Below are 19,044 nucleotides of genomic sequence, written 5' to 3' on the forward strand. Positions count from 1 at the left end.
GGAGGAATAATTCAAATTTAAATACCATAATTACAGCAAAATACTTTTTTATGACAATCTGAAATCAAATCTATATTTACAATTGAGATTGCTTATCGAATCTGGACTTTATATTATACATGTGAAATTAATCAAAAAAACCTCGTAACAGGTTTGTTTTGTCAGACATTTTACGATTAAACAAGTTTCACTGATTACGATCTATTTGTTCCATTACAACAATACTCTTTCAGAAACATTGATGTATACAATTTTCTTATTCTTTTGGTGTAGGCTAGACTGAATAAATAAGTTAGCATCGGCTAAATTAAAAACCCAGCCTTAAAAGTTCAACCACATAATAAATTAAAATTTAGTACCACTTGTTGTATTAATTCTTCGAACACAATAAGGCATCAGAAAATTATTTAAAATTTAAATTGCTAGAAACTGTACATCATTACCTCCATGCATACACAGACTAAACAAGAAATATTTCTTACAAAAAATGTCGCTCAACTTTTTGACATAACAGTTTTTTTTTGGTTCTCCTTCATTAAATGAATCAATTGATATTCTATTTGTTTGTAAAGTTCTTAGTAATCTGATCCTGAATTATCTTTTTCATATTTACATCATTACCATGTAACATAACCCACCAAAGTAGTTGTATTGCTGTAAAAAGGTTTTTTTTTTAAATTATTTTACTACATTTTAACTAAGATTAACTGGAGGTCATATCAGTTTGGTTTTCCAGTTAGAGTTTATAGGTTCGAATCTTACCAGAGACTTTCTTCATACAATACTAATAACGAATGTCATCAATTGAAATGGGGAGAACATTTCATGAGTTGAAAGATTGACTGTTCTATTTATTAAGTCAAGTTCAATTAAGCACATAACAATCAAGCTTTCAACACTTGGGAAATATTTTCACCATTTATAACTAATATCTGTTTAATGTAAAAACTTGTATTCAATTAATCCGATGCTTCCATCTTCAATCAATTAAACATTGGAGGAACTCCATTCATAATTTTAAGAACAGCATTCATGACAGTTGTAATAGTCTAATTAAAATCATAGTTAACGTACTTCCACAATCCAACCTGCATTAGCATTGGTGCAAATTGATATTTTATGTTGTTTTCATGGAAGTTTAACTATTGTTGATTCCCTGGTGAAATGTTTTCTTTTTTTTGTTTTGTATGATTGTATATGAATGTACTATACGAAATAAAGGAAATGATTGAATGAATTTCAAAGGCTAGACCATTAGAAAAAAGCAGCGCTTGGATTTTGGCCGAGGAGTAGAACATTTATAGACAAGTTGATTTTTTAACCCGCCTCAGATTCAACATATTAGCATAAATCAATTTACAAAAACCTGACAGTGCAACAGAACCATACCATTAAATAGAACTTACTGTGAATTAGAACTAATACTGAATGGCACAAGATACATAATTATACAATCAGATACATGATATACACTCAGGACTAAATAGCCAGTGATTATGGCATCCCATACATGTATAACATAATGTGAAAAAGTTTATATATTTACTGTACTGTTGATTACTTTAAATATTACCCCCTAAAGCAGTTATATAAATTGAAACTTTTGTTGATGACTTCCAGTAGGCATGCATGATACAATTATGACATGTTCCAAAAACTAGCCCTCTCCTAAAAAATTTCTTGTTACAGTATTTCTATTTATCGATAATAGTTATATTACAATCTTGTAACAAGAACGACTTGACACATTTTTCTGATCATTGTCAGGTTGAATAAACACTATATCTCCTCATCTACATTTCAATGGCGGTATACGTACCTAAGGTTATATTTTACATAAAAGTTTATAAATAACAGACATTATGCATTAGATAGTTTCCTTTACTGGGGAATGCAATAAGGGTATTCATTCTGAATTCAGGGTATAGTTTACATTGTAGATCTTTCCCTAGTGAAAACTTATCTTATAGATCTTCAGCCTTCAGGTTATGCAATTACATGTTATATTCATAAATATTTCACTGATTATTATCCATATCAGTAACATGTACTTTTTCTAATCTTTGATCTTAATTATTACTTAATAATAGATCATGCAATACAGGTTTATGTTTACACAATGATTTTTGATAACTTTTACGTGGTGTATAAGTCTGGAAAATTGAACAAGAATTGCCAAAGGCTATGGAAATAATGAATTAAAAAAAGTTGAATAGTGTTATGAAATAGATGGTGATAAGAAATTTACATATGATCTGAGGCTAGGCCAACAACCTTGCTAGCATTTCATGACAACTGGATGGAAATTCAATATTTTCCAATTGGAAAGAAATTAAAATTGGTTGGAGTTTGAGTGTGTTATTCAATTATGCTCTTACGCTCTTTGCTTCTAGGCTCAGAATTGATGTCACTCGGTTCAACTCTCGCGGTCTTAACTCATTGGTAGGTTAATGGCGGTGACTATGTAACAAGCTAATGAGGTGAATTTGTGACCATTAGGCTTTGGAGATGTCAGGGACATTACAGTCAGCTTAATTATTAATTTAAATTTATTTTCATACTTAATACAGAACACAATTCCAATAGCAATTCATCCTTTACTTGTGTAAGGAGTGAATCGATTTTAGAGTTATTTATTTTATTTTTTTTTCGTATTATTCTAAAGATGAGATACAGTATATTATTTTTGTTTTTTGTAGAGTCTGAAAAATGAGAAAGGATACCTGTAGTTGGCCTGACTACTGTTAATTAACACAAAAACTACATATCACGTACCTTTGTTTTCCTAACGGATCAAACAGACCGATGCATTAACTAATATAATCTAATTATCATCACTCGTGTGTCTAGCGATTGATTATTAGCATGCTAACATTACAAATTCTTAAATCTATTTTCATTAACAAAATTCAGGTAAATGTATCTATAAAAGCATAGCTGTATGAAGCACTACATAGAATAAAAAAGGTCCATTTACACTAGTACGATAACGAGCAACATAGATAAACATACATTTATGCTGCTTAAACATAAAATTGTTTTTTCAATCAATTGATGTCATAATCATAAAGAAAAATAAAATTGTTGTATCATACCGATATTATTGCTCTTACTAATGATTGGACATGTGAAAATAATATTTTCATCAAAAGCAGCACACATGGGATGGGATGGGATTCTGGGATGAAAACTTTCTAGATTTCTATTGTTTTACGTAGAAAAAATGCATATTTATCGTCCATCGATATCGTTCTAGTGTAAATGGGCTTTTAGGAATAAACTGGGGTAGACAGAAATATCTCTGGATGACACTATATGAGCATCAATCAAATTTAAGTTTAAAAATAAGCAAACCTTTTGAGATAAGTTGCTCTTCAACCAAGAACTGATTAAAAGTAAAATGAGAATAAAAAATGGAAAACTGAAGAAAATAAATTGCTGATAAAATCAATCAATGACGGCCCTATGTTCTCAATAATAAGGATGGTTAACAAAACAAGTAACAACTGTACTTTAAAATCTTCTAGTAGTGGTGAAATTCGGAGAAATTTAGCTTTGCGCTGTGCAAATAAGAACATAGATATAAAAAGAACATTACAATGGTTGTTAATTATCATTAATAGACTCAATATTTTTAGACAGATTATAAAAGACAGACATGACATCTAATCCATGAGCCAGGAGAAGAGCATGTTATTTAAAAGTGTAACATCTCCCGTCTACATTATAAGCGCATCAGAGCAAAAAAAAAAGATACCCTGCTATATGGTGAAATAAATTAATGTACAGTATGTTTTAAAGATAACAAAAATCCAACTTTTTCTGAACTACTTCCAAATGTCACATAATGTAGATAAACGAACCTCAATTAAAGAAGAGTATGAGAACAAATTATTACTAGCCTTAAAACTTTCCAATTTGATTCTATTTATAGTACTTTACTGTCATAATAATTGAAGCATGTCTGGGATAGATAGTAAATCATAAACACAAAGCCAGGCTTCATGGAGAACAAAGCCTGTGGAGTAAGCAGGTACACGCCAAAGCATTGCATGGACGGTAAAGATGCAAGAAGTAGCTCGTAAATAATACGTTCTGGAAAAAAAAAACACTGAATTCCAGCATCGTGGGAGTGTAGTAAAATGTTCACTCAAATTGCGACGAGACTTAGTGTCCATTAACCGATGCTTTAGTAAAGCGACAATACCTCTTTGTAGCTAGTTTTAAATTGTCAGCGGGGTATTTGACAGATTCTTTTTCATCATCGCTATTCAGTGTGTCAGCAGAGAAACACATAAACTTTAGAGAAGCTTCCATAACTGCTGGACAATTTAAATACAAAACCTTTATGAGCATTTTTCGACATATGAATGTTTTTGATATACTGTAATACTAAACTTGATTTAGAGGGCACTGTTCACATCTGAGTGTACTGTTACAATATTACATACATAAATAATCTGCAGTTGTTGACTATCAAAAACAAGATGTTTTGAAATCAAACATACATAATAATTCCTAAGGCAAATTTTCAATGAAGATACAAACAAAAAGCTAAATCTAAATGCTAAAAGTAAAACAGCCACAAATAAGTGCCCAGTTTTTATAAAACTATTCCTTTGGTGAGGGCTATTATGCGTACATAATAATATTATCGCTATTGGCAGTGAGTCAAATTTAATTTCTCCATTTGTTTCGGTCATTTAAGTTCGTCTTGTTATGTATAGTGTGTGTAGTGACTGTTATTTCAACTTTTGTTTTACAGTATTTAGGAAGTAGGCGTATTGTAAATATATTTTTGTATGCATCATCTTGTTACTTTAAAAATGACCACACAAATCATTCAAATATAGAGTGTTGTCATTGTCAAGGATCAGGAAAGTTGTACTAAAACACTGGGAATTGTTGGAAAGTTTTATAGCTTAGAGGCTTCATGCACAAGCACAAAATCCAGAAGAATAACTAGAACATAACCTTGAAATCTACTAATTGTTGTTTTATACACTCGTAAAATGATACTGTAATGACGTTTATTGCATTATATATCTCCTGACATTAAATTATACATTTGTCTAATTCCACAGAGAAGTTGGTTTATTGTTTTAAACTATGGGTTTTAATGATTATGAAGACAAACTTTTGACATAAAAAATATATTTGCCATAATTAACCTTGCAGAAGGAAGAAATGACCTTGAAAAACTCAACATTATCTTGTCGATGCAGCATTTTGCCTGTAGTTAAAAATAATATTTGTTCAAGTTATAAAGCACTTATTGCACAATGCTTCTAAGCTCTCCACATTATTACCCCGGTCATTTTTTTCTCATAATGCAGCTAGTTAGTAATCAGATAAAAGGTGTGTTTAAATCTAGTACCCATTTAAACACCTGGGTGGAGAGAGGCAAGTAAAGTATCTTGCCTAAGGAAACAAGGCAGCGATAGTTGGATTCAAACTCGCGCACCAAACGCCCTCAAAGGATGGCTCAGTGGCGTAATGCATGGTTTCCTAATGGGCCCTCCAACACTGAGTTGTTGCATTGGGCTGCTCATGCTCTGGGCCGTAAAAAATGCTAAGATAAGTAATAGCACAAGTGGTTTCAGAAAAATACAAACAACGCAAATAGAATAAATTAGAATCTTTCTTACCTTTTTATATTCCTGTCTTACTGGTGGCGGACCACATTGTTAGTCACGTGCAAACACGACTCTACAGCTCACTATGTTGTCGGTCGGTAAACACTAACTCAGAAGTCCCAAGATTAATTATCAGCTTTTTCTATTCTCAGGAACCAAGGCAATCTAACAGAAGGACACTGAGCTTGCCTTTGCTAAGATATAGGAACTCGTGACAGTCTTTTGATCTTATGTCTGGCTGCATTAATTATCTTTCTGTTTTTGCCAGACTCCGTTGATACAAATTGAGGGAAAGCCAGTATTTTCGCTGAAAAGTTAGGAGTCTTCCATTTGTTTTGGCCTCACGATCGATCGAAAAGTGGGTGAATTACAGAAGAAAAAAAATATCAATTCTCGCGTAATGCATGTTCGGATTTATATCGGGCCGCTAAAATTATTAGAATCGCCTTATTTTTTCACATTTTTAACCATTTAAAGATGAAAAAAGTTATCTCAATATAGGCCCATTATAGTATTTATTTTTACAAAAATGTAGTTTGTGACCTTAGATTAGATCTGAAAAATGTAGGGAATGGGACTGAATTGAGACATGAAGAAAATACAAATTAAAAATGTACTGTATACACGTTGTTTAGGCTAAATTGTCTCCTGGGGTCCACATAATTTATTTTTTTAATTTTTATTTTATTTCAACACATCCAACAGCAAAAAATCGCTAATTACAGGATGCCTAAAACGTTTGTAGATGTTGCCACAAGGTGAGACATCAGATGTGCATGCAATGGATGTTGTGTCTTCACAATGTGACATCAATCTCTAGCTTCAACTTATTAGTTAATTAACACGCTTGTATTAATTAAACAACACAATTTAATAGGCTATATCTTTACAGGCGTGTAAATACAAAAACGTCTTTAATAATGTTTTCTACTTCTGCATTTTCATGAACCACTATGCTGATGTTTCTACTATACCAAACTACTACAAGATAGTGTCACTTTGTGGCACCACAGAACAAATTGAAGGAAATGACAATAATGATAACAGATTATACACTGTATGGGGTTGGTAAATTAATTAGGATTCTTTTTTCTTGTTTTTATTTTTAATTTTTTGTGGTAGTGGGGAAGGAAAGCTTATCTTGTAAAAGTTGCTGGTATTATTATGTCTGAAGTTTCATATATAATAAACCTTTATCAAACTCCAAATGGTTGCTTGTGTCATTGCTGTAAATATCTTTAGTTATGTGCTTTTTTCCTTTCTTGTTTTTTTAAACATTTTCTTTTTGAGTTGTTTCTGGAATATATCAAATGTATGATGAGAGGAAGCCCATCTATCAAACATATAAAAATATCTTTGCATGTAATATTGATTGATGTTGTTTAAGTGCTCCCATATCCATTAGTGAATTTACCCATTAAAGCATGAAGTAACATTGGTAAAGTAATCAGAGCTTAATATAAGTTTTATCAGCATAGTCTATTGGTTGACCTAATTATAATCAGCTTAATTTGTTAAGTAATCAGGCTAATTGGTGCCTCTTGGATAGCTTGTCTAGGAAATATGACAAGTTAATTGATACAAGATAAGAATGACAATGGGTTCAATTTCAAAATAAACGGTTTATTCACTGCTATGCAGCATAACATGCCCTACAGTAGTATCCAACCAGGGTACCCTTCCTGTCTGAATTCCGCTTTCAAGTAGGGTTCCCTTAAACCTCTACTCATAAGAATAAGTAGCCTATTTCTCTATGCTCCACTGGAAGGTACTATAATCAACTATGTCATGATAATGGAAAAGGGGTCAATGGATGCATTTTGGACCCCTTCTGCCCTGAAACAAGCTTCCCAGCTTAAAGGGTTATCCACTGCTATTCCATAACTGTACGTATAATTATTTAGTTTTTGTATGATTTTGTTAATTTCAAACTATAATGTATTGTATTGTGTATTTATGGATAGTAATAAATATTACAAACAAACAAATTTATTTAAATTATTTAGCAAGCTTTTTGTTTGCAATTCGATTGACAAAAGTATATTATTAATATTAACTATTACACTACAGCAACATTTTAGAACTAGAAAGCCACTCCGAGAGTGCATCCTCTGCCTACTGTAAAATTCTCCTACATAAGATTTCTCTGGATTCACGCTCGTTGAGCTTGTGCACCGGCATTTGAAAATTGTAAATGAATAACTGTTGATTGTTATTTTTTTTTATTTGTTACTCTTCATTAGGTTCATCTTGCAGTTGTTTTAACTAATTTTTGTTTTGAGCGATAAAGGCAGATATGAAGTTCCGAAAGGACCAATAAATCTGAATATGACTGCCTCATAAATTTCCACATTGAAACCAACTACCAGTAATTCATTCTTTATTGATTGGAGTAAAAAAAATGTAAGAGTTGCAGTAAAAACTGCAGTAGAATAACGTTGACATGATCCCTAAAGCTCTGTCTACACTATCTAAATAGTTTGACAAAAAAGTGTGATGTGCCCAAATATGGTAGTGATATGCTTAAATATGGTAGTGATATGACATCATCATGTCCATATATGGACATATAAAGTTTGATAGTGTAGACAGAACTTAAGAATAAAATTAGCAATCCACAAGTACATAGAATTATCGTATAAATGAAACTTTTCAACTCATTCAGACATCTCAAAATTCAATTAGACTGCTCTCAAATTGATCTTTACTTGCGTTTGAGAATTTATCACATTAATGACAACTCCTTCCACAGACAAATTAACAAAGAAAATAACGTTGTTTGTGATAACGCTTTAAGTAATATCGTTAATTCTACATGAAATCATTTCAACTAATTATACCCAAGAGTTTAATTAAATGTGTTTAACATCAATTTATGCTTAAATCTTTATTAATGAACTACTCAACATTCCAGTAATAGAAACATTGTCTTCTCCATTCCAGAATAACAGTTTATTGAATTAAATTAAAATTAAATTTATGTACAAATCGCATTTCTGTAAGTTGTTTTTCTCCTCGCACAAAAAAAAATTAATCAAGACCTATAAACATCAACATTACCCAACATGGTAAATATGCTGGTTGTTGTCTCAATGATCAATCAATGACATTTAGTGTTCAAACACACATTTTTTGTTTATTTCATATGCAACCAATATTGAGATTTGAGAAACTTGCCAACTACAAGATGGATACACTGTAAGTTAGGTCAGGATTGAACCCTGGAAGCAACAACCAAGCTCCACTACTTTAACAAGTAGCTTGAAATGTGTCCCATTTCTGCCTCCAGCACCAGAAGTTGGCCCCTAGCTTGCAGGTACAATTTTATTTGGACAAACTGAGAAGTCATAAACACTTTCAAAATGGGAACATAATGTGCAGATGTTGCTTATACTTAAAGTTTGTGGAATGTATCTTCAAAAATTGATTAATGATTCAAAAATTACTACATTCTATTTTCTAAAAAACAATAAAAATACAGTTTTCTATAAAATGTGTTCATGCAATAGTTCATTACACTTTATTACACAATATTCTAAACAATGACACCTATTGTATATTTAATTGATATCTTCCACTCCTGCTAGGTTTCTAAACTACAGGAAGTGCCTTTGTTATCTTTACAGAACTTAACTATCATTATCTTAATCTCTATTGCCTATTGTTGGTCTAATAGAAAAATAAGAAACAAAAACTCATGCAAACTCGCATTCATCAAATCATTGTCAGTAATGCACTTTCATATCTAAACAAAATTTCCGAAGGTCAGGCAGGTAAAAATCTGAAATTGTAAAAATGAACCTACCGTATATTATTCACAATAGAAGTATCATGGGTTGCCATTTTGCCATGTAATAACCAACAATGTCATTTCTGTGTTATACATATTTATAAGGCCTACAGCTCCTTCATCTGGAAAAGGTACCATAATGCAGAAACACATTTTTACATTGCTTACAAATGGAAAGAAATGGAATTATTTACTAATAGTATACTGTACATAAAATTGGTACTATTCAACAAACTGTTAACAGAAAATCTGAAAAAAATTACATCCATAAAGAAAATTCTGGAAATAAAGTAGTTTACTGTAGACCTAGTAGTTCATTAGACTATTAGGCCTACTTTATTTAATTCCAGTTCATTTGAATAATAATTTGTCACCTTAATTTTAAATGGAAATAAATCTTAATTTGAAATTATGTTATAAATATGTAAATTCTAATTGGCTATTTTTAAATTGTCTCAAACATAAGAAATATTATAGTGAACTATAACATCTTTAATACCGTCAAATGTAAATTATAGTAAAAATCAAAAGTTAAAACTATATAAAATAACAAGACATGTTTCGGACATACAGCCCATCATGCTATTATATTAGATGATATATTTCTTTCCTTATACAGTATAAATTGTATGCTTGTCATGTTTTATGTAGTTCTGCATGAAGTATATTTATTATTTATTTTATATAAAATAATGTAAATTCTAATTTCATCCACCATGCATTTACCCATAGCTGATGGCCATCTTCTATCAATGTAAATTTGATGCGGTCTAGTTCATCCTCTATTTATTATTGTATCTCTATGGTCTGTATTGATCAATCATACAACACTCCAAAAATTCCTCATTCTAAATTATACTTTTGCAAAGTATATATTTTGCCAATGTGTTCCTTGATTAGAATCTAAATTTTGCTTAAATTCTGAGACACAGAAAAGTGGTTTGAAATAGACTGTAAACTGGAGAACCTAATGATCTAACATAGTTCAATCAATAGAATGATTTTTTTTCAAAGTGAACATTTTTATTTCATATGCTGGTTCGAATTTTCCATTTCACCAGTTAATTAAGTTGATGTGATTCAATTCATATTGATTAATCTCTAGAAGCACTCATTATTGAATTAATCAATTATGCAAATGTATAATTTGCATAATTCAGCTTAATTTGTCTACAGACACCCTGTTTGTCATAAACCCATACAATTGAAAACCATATGAATATTAATTATAGAGGATATAAATTTACAGACATATACACTTTTTAAATTCTATCTTGTACGTTAGCTTTATTGCTCTTTTAAATTATTTTTTTAGCATTTTAAACTCTTTTAGAGCTTCTTTTTGTCCATTTCATTCTTATCAATTATTGTTGATAAAAATAATTTTTAATTTTATAGAAAATTTGAATTTATAACTTGGTTTTGTAAGAATCAAGTGAGAAAGTGAGAAAGAATCATCAACATTACCATATCAAAAATCAGCGACTAACCGATAATTACTACAAAACCATTGCATTGCTAGGCCCTGGACGTAGGACCATAGTACCTTTTCAAAACCATCTATACCACTACAAAACAATCAATTAAAGTAATTAACGTTTCACAGACCACAACAACACTATTTCAGCATGTTTACATTCATTAACCACTAATACTCTAAAAAGATAGACAATTGGTCAGTTCACGTTTGCAATAACCAAATCATACTTTCAATATCACAGGAAGGTTAGACCTCTGATATTGTATTGGCTTTAGTTCTGTTCTTTTTTTATTAGATTTTAATTGACTACTTTTAGATGCTTGTTAAGAAATATACATCCTGTCTGTGGTTTTGAATCCACAAAACTTTTCACCTTGTGCACTCGCTGAAAGTGTACATTAGAGTATGTTACAGTAATTTATGTTAATAAAAAATGAGCTCGCTGATTCATTCGTTGAAATTTTTATCTGGTATGACATGTTCTGTTTGTAAAAAACCCTTTTCTCTAAAATTAATATTTGTACCGTATGGTTCATCGACAAAGAGTTTAAAGTCAATAATTAAGAGAGTTTACAAAATAACTTAAGCAAATATTTCTACAATTTTACAATACAAGTACATTTCATCTTCCAAAAGCCTCAGTTTTTCAATTAAGCAAATTATCTTGAATTAAAAAAAAAAGACCACAAGACTAGATTTTGGAAATTCAATGTAATGTAGGCTTGCATTTTAATGCTCAATTCTTTAACTTTAGTCAAACCCAGTTCAAAATGCTTGTTCTTTCAATATGTATAGCTCAATATGTGGTAACATGTCCTCTACTTAGTCGCGATTCATTACACATCGTTTACGCAGAGAATCGTCCACTGGGACCAGAGATGTGTAGTCAGTCAAGCTTATTATGGGTTGAATGATCAGGGTGATTACACCGAGTGCCATGATTGTGCAACGTGGTAAATTGTAAGATAATTAACGGCAATAACTCTTTGATGTTGCCTACGACCGAGCCCAGGTAACACACCTGAGATCTGAGAATCGACTCAATCTATAGTATAATGTGTAATGTAGTTTTTTTCAATGTCATTGTCAATTCAATCAATTATCATTTCTCTTTTATAACTGATGTGTCAAAATTATAAAATGATTAATATTGGTCATCTCAACAATGACAATGAAAGATAGAATGAATTATGGTTACAGTTTAGTTACCATACTTTTTTTCGGACAACCTTGGTTTGATGTTATATTATAACTTACCATAAATATATGTTATTGTTACTGTAGGCTTCTGGTTTTGGGCATGTCAGCAACAATTTTATGTTACTTAATTTGTGACCATAATTAATGTATACAGTACAATTTTATCAATAACTATGGGCCAGAGGCCTAAAGTTGGCCAACGCATCTGGCGCCTGAATTGATGTAGGCTTTAGTTGTTTTTTTTAAGGCTTTAGTTTTTTTGTGGCTCTAAAGTAAATATGATTACCCCAATTACATAGGTCTACATAAAACATAATTTTGATATTGTTTGATATACATTTTCAACAACACCTTGTTTTCAACCACCAACAAAACCATGCTACAGTATTCAGTATGAATTTCTTGGCATCTCATTTCAAGATTCAATAAATAAACCTGTGACCGCCCCCAGTTACATTGCAAGGCATGAATTAATTTAGATTCATTCGTCAAAGCTTACCTATTACACAGTGTTTGTATTTAATCTTCAATCAGGTGCGTTATGTCGCCATATAAAATGAGGACATTGATCCTTCTTCATCATCCCCTCGTAGGAATGATTGGAAGATTACATCAATCATTCAGGACACAGTACATTGGCCTGAGTGCAATGAGTTGGTTCATTGAGATTCTCAAAATCTGCATTCTGTGAACATTTAAACATAATTTTTGTCATTCATTAATGGACCTGATACGAGTTTTTAATTGCCTAATCACAAAAACACAATATCATTTTAATATTCTGTATTTGAAAAGCATGAGGTGTTAGAGGACGAAAATTGGGAAACAAAGGAAACAAGATACAGTACCTATATTAAAGGGACGCTTTCAGGGCCCCAAGTGTCCTCTTATTAGGAGTGTACTGAAGGCTACACACTGAATTAGGGGTTGGCCATAGTGTTAAAACATAATATTGTCCCTCGTTCTTTAATTCACAAGAAAGTGTGCCCTTAATAAGGATGTTATAAAGGAGATGTTCTACTATAGTTAGGTAATTTAGAAGGTTTTAACCTTAAAAGCATCTAATTTTCTATTCCAATGTCTTGATTTAATACAAGAAAATTTATTATAACACCTCTGTTTTAGGAAACCTTTCGATTCAAAATTGTGACGTTACCTTGCCGCTGGAGGATGAATGATATTTTTAAAAGCAAGTATAATGTATTTTGACTCCTGCAGGGTAAGTTTTAAAGTATAAAGTACATGATTAACCTACATGATAACCACATTTAGTAGAAATTACTTAAAGTGAAACCTATACAATAAGAAATAAATTGCCACAGGTATAGCACTGTTTAAAAAAAAGAGAAAAAAAAAATATTGACTTCTGTAATTTGAAGCAATTTGCCAAAATGCAGTGAGCATGATTTGAAGCATTTTGTTGTGGTCTGTGGTGTTTTGGGGCTAAGCCTAGCATACTATTACTACTTTCTAAGCCATGCATAGTTAGATCATGGAGTAAATTAGATGCTAACTACAGGCCTACAACATACAGTAAGCCGATGCACTGTATTTTTTAACCAGGCCAGGCCTACAAAATGCAGTGAGCGTGATTTGACGCATTTTGTTGTGGTCTGTCTGCCTATTTATTTGCCTAGGCCTAACAGTGTTTATGTGCTTATATAGAACTAGGCCTAGTTAGACTCACTCTATTAAGTATTATTATTATTACGGTATATACAGTACCTGCCAATCCTAGCTCTTATAGTATTAATTAAGCCTATGCCTGCCTATTAAGCCCTACTAGGCTAGACTAGCATTTTTTAGTTAGGCCTAGGCTAGGCCCTAGATAGTTCTTACCTTTATTAAGAGGAAATGGGTTTTTTTCAACTCGTAGGGTGCCTCTTCTATCATGTGACAGTGTTTGTCAAGTTTGTTTTTGAATAAGTTTACACTCATGCTATTGACAACCAATTCAGGCAGTGAGTTCCACTTGTTAATTACTCTTGTATCAGAAAATTGATTCCGTTTAGTTGAATTTCATCTAGGTTTCTTTAATTTAAAAGTTGAGCCTCGAGTGGGCGTAAAGCAAAGCTTACCTAGGTTGGGCTAGCTAGGCATAATTATAAAAGTAATTAATAATGGCCTGCCCTATTATTAATTGATGACTTGTGAAATTGATACGCTGCGACAAACTCTTGATGATCGTCGTAAGGATAGGCCTAGCCACTTTATTGCATGGCGAATTCAATATGATGATGGTTTCACGACATCCTATTGAATTCATTCAATTACTCCTTCTTGATCAGGAAAGCCAAGCTACCTACCTGTTTTATATTAGCTTTTTATGCCCTGGCCTAACCTTTATAATAGGGTAGGCCTAGCTAGGGTCTGTTTTTATTTTAACCTCTCGCTACCTAGTCTCCTAGGCCTAATGTAGGCTAGGCCTAGTAAGTGAGTTGTGACTTAAATTAAGCCAATGCTAGGCTAGTCCTCTGTAGGCCTATAGGATCTAGGGCTTGAACCTCTGGTCAACATAGGCCTAGGCCTATTCTAGCTAGTTAGAGCCTAGGCCAATAGACTAGATAGAGGTCCAGGCCTTGCGCAGCCTGCTGGAGCAGCAGGGCAGAGGGTGAATTTATCGCGACTGGGATGTAACTATGTCTTTTTTTCACGTAATTTTACGACGTCAGTGGGACGTACATAATTCAAGAAAGTGGAACCTTCTTGAATCTCTGCATGTTGTCTGCTGCGCAGTGCTGCTTCAATCTCCTCTTCCTCCCTTCCAGTGCTGCCAGCGATAAAATTTAAATTATGCCCAGCCTGTCTCAAATAATGCCAGATTGGGAAAAATAATGCCAAATCCCCAAAATGTGGCCGTAATTTAAAAACGTTTGTAAAACCCCAACTGACACAAAGTGGGCCAAACATTTTATCCCATGTCGTTACAAATTTATATTTTTAGTTTTGTGTGTAATAACTATTAATATAATTCCCAATATCTGAGGTGCGAAAATGGTAATTGCAAATGTCACCAAACACCACCAGCCAGAAAATTGGGGAAAATAGAGATGCCCGATGGCCGGAAATGGCACTTAATTTCAAATGAAATAAATATATTTATTAGTGCCTCCAGGATCTTAGCCCACCATGTTCCGAAAATGGCACTTAATTTAAAATAGGAAATAAAAATGTATGTGTCTCCAGGACTTCAGCCCCACCATGGTTGGGGCTAAGGTAAGAAAATTTGGAAAAATAGAGCTGCTCGATGGCCGGAAATAAGAGTCTCTAGGCTAGGACCTCGGCCCACCATGGTCACTGGGGCTGAGGTAAGAACATTTGAAACAAGGCCATACGTGACTGCAGTCGCGTGCTAAACTTAGTGTTTACCGACCAACCGACCGACATAGTGAGCTGTAGAGTCGCGTTGCACGCGACTAAAAATAGGGCTGCTACGATGCAAATGGAACTGAATTTGAAATATGGAAAACAAATTCTCTAGGAGAAAATGTTGTTGGTTATCCGCACTTATTTGCACGCAAAATTACGCGCGCACGCGTGTTTAAAATTTTAAAATGCGAACAATCAAATCAAAGTGACTAATCTAGTAACTATCGTTTGGATTCTCTCAGATATACTAGCTGGGGTTCGAATTTGTATGCATTTTTAAAAATAAAATAAAGTGTTTTTCTTTTATTTTGAAAGAAAGATATTTAGAGAGTCAAGTTAATTTAGGATGATAAATGTAAAAGATTAACAACATCAAATTCAACAGTGGCGTGTTGACCGCCGCGAATGACTAACAATTTAATGTCAGAAAAAAAGGAATCATAACTCTCTTCGTTACGTGTTTAGAAAAGAATATATCGGCGTTGTTATGCAAATGAGTTTGTGCAGGTGTACCACACTGTTAAATTTTGATTTTTGTGCTAAACATAACATTACAACATCAAAAATCGGGTGGCGAAAGCCACAGAAAAATAAAATATGTTATGGTGTGCTCCCCCTGCCTCAGCACTAAGGCCAATTGAAGCCAAATGTGCTCCTTCAATTTTTATACTCTTGGGTGGGCATCTTTTCCAGATGGACTTCTTTTCGAGATTACTTTCAAACTAAATGAGGGGATCTGCTAGGTTCCTGCCCGGAGAAATTGTTTTTTTACAAGATTTGAATAATCTTCTAATGTAAAGATCAACATCAACATTCAACAGTGTGGCGTGTTGACCGTAATGACTAACAATACCATCTTCCCCACTACACCTGCACCAACTCATTTGCATAATAACGAACGGCATACCAACTGTTTAATATTTGTATAAGGGTAGCAATCAATGGGTTGGTTGGATGGCCAGGCTTGTTCAGGCTGCTATTGTTAATTATTCACTTAATTCAATATCATTTATTTATGCTCAAACACAGTAAAATGTAGTATTGTGAAAATTATTTATTACAATAATGCATATGCATTTCAATAAATAGAGAGAATACACTAGCCAGGCCAGGCATCGGCATCTTTACACATTTCTATTTATTTGTTCCTAATTTTCTGACATAACTTGGTGTTCTTAAAATTGAGGGCGCCAAACATAAAATTTATGAGATCGGAAAGAGGCGGGTAGCCAAAAAAAAAAATGATGGTGTGCTCCCTTGCCTCTAGCACGGTAAGGCTCTCTCACAGCCTTGGGGGTACCACACATCAGATGCTTTGATGTTATTGCCTCATGATGTGTGGTGGAAAGGGGGACGTTTAAATCTGTGAACCCCAAACACAGAAGCTCGCATAGCTTTAACTCTTTTCCACCGACCGGCATGGGGTTTGAACCCACGATAATCGTGTTCCACGACGCTCTACCAACTGAGCTATCCGGCCCTCTGGTTTATAGAAAGGTTAAAACTAGTTTCGTTTCCTCAAAAGTATGTCATGAATATGCAAATTTATGACGTAACGATTAGAATGACGTAATATGAAGCGCGTATAAGACTATACTATTGTCACCTTTCATTATTCGTGTACATTGTGGCATAACGGGTAGTGCTCTATCGTTTGGATATGATTCTCCCAGCTTTAGTAGCTGGGGTTCGAACCTCTACGGATTTAAAAAAAAAATATATAAAATGTTTTTTTTTTATTTTGAAAGAGAGATATTAAGAGAGTCAAGTTAATTTATGATAATGTAATTTAAAAGATTAACAACATCAAAATTCAACAGTGTGGCGTGTTGACCGCCGCGAATGACTAATAATTTAATGTAAGAAAAAAAGGAATTATAACTCTCTTCGTTACGTGTTTAGAAAAGAATTTATATCTCCTCGTTGGTATGTCGGCGTTGTTATGCAAATGAGTTTGTGCAGGTGTAGTGGGAAAGATGGTATTGTTAGTCATTCGCGGTCAACACGCCACACTGTTAAATTTTGATTTTTGTGCTAAACATAACATAACATAATCGGGTGGCGAAAGGCACAGAAAAATAAAAGATGTCGTGTGCTCTTCAGCACTAAGGCCAATTGAAGCAAAATGTGCTCCTTCATTTTTTAGTATTCTTGGGCGGGCTTCTTTTCCAGATGGACTTCTTTTCGAGATTACTCTCAAACTAAATGAGGGGATCTGCTAGGTTCCTGCCCGGAGAAATTGTTTTTTTACAAGATTTGAATAATCTTCTAATGTAAAGATCAACAACATTCAACAGTGTGGCGTGTTGACCGCAGTGACTAACAATACCATCTTCCCCAATACACCTGCACCAACTCATTTGCATAATAACGCACGGCATACCAACTGTTCAATATTTGTATAGGGGTAGCAATCAATGGGTTACTACTAGCTGGGGTTCGAATCTCTACGGATTTTTTTTTTTTAATAAATATAAAATGTTTTTTTTGTATTTTAGAGAGTTAAGTTAATCAGGGAGGAGTTAAATTACAATTTAACTCTTCCATGAGTTAATTTAGGTTAGGCATGGGCTGGTCCTGGAGACTTATATTCTTTCCATATTTCGAGATCCAATTTCCGGGCAACTCTATTTTTCTAAATTATTAGCTCCACCCAACCATGGTGGGCTGGTCCTGTAGACTTATAAGTTCGTTTCATATTGTTTTTATTTAACCATGTTTCATGGGGGTAGCTCATCGAGCAAAGATGATCATTGGGGCCCTCGAAAATACAATACATAATTGGTCAATCACGGCTAGCCTCGTCGGTTTCGTTGTGCTGCCTATCGCACACACGGTAGTTTGTGAGCAGCCTTCCTATCCTTAGAGTCGATCGAGTCAGAAACAAAAGAATGGATGCACTATTGTACGAAAAAACCTGACAGACCTGTTTTGTACGATCTGATATTGTGTAAGGTAATATGTACGAAATTGCAAGATTAAACAAAATTTTATTCTTGTTCTGTGGTATATTATTTTCTAGTTGTTCAAAAAACACAAAATTATGCCAGATTATACTAAAAACTGATAAATAATGCCGCGGCATTTAATGCCAGATGCAGTGGGCCTCTAAATAATGCCAAAAAGCATAATAATGCCAGAAATGACAACTATGCTCCCTTCAGCCTACACACGTGACACTGCTGCTGCTAGAAAAAGAAGTAGTCTGATGATCTGCTGATGTGAAACGTCACGTGTGTTCAGACTGAACACGTCAAAACTAATGAGACCAGTACGTGAGAAAACTTTCGCTTAAATGGAAATTTGTATAAAAACGCGAGCGAGGGCGGCGGCAGTTCTTATGTGTACACTTGCTCAGTATTATGGTGTATTTTCATTCGATTTCTGAAGTATATTAAGCTTCAAAATGTAGGCATTCACTATTGGTAGATGAGAATCTGAAAGTAGTAAAGAAAACATGGAAAATCTGTGTCGACCGGCCAAGTAGTTTACGTGGTACGGTAGGCCTAGGTCTTATGCCCACTATGAGTAAACAATGAATAATCTATTTAACTAATGATTTGTATTTA

The sequence above is a fragment of the Antedon bifida genome, chromosome 8 (assembly GCF_963402885.1).
Source record: "Antedon bifida chromosome 8, ecAntBifi1.1, whole genome shotgun sequence".
NCBI classification, from domain to species: Eukaryota; Metazoa; Echinodermata; class Crinoidea; order Comatulida; family Antedonidae; genus Antedon; species Antedon bifida.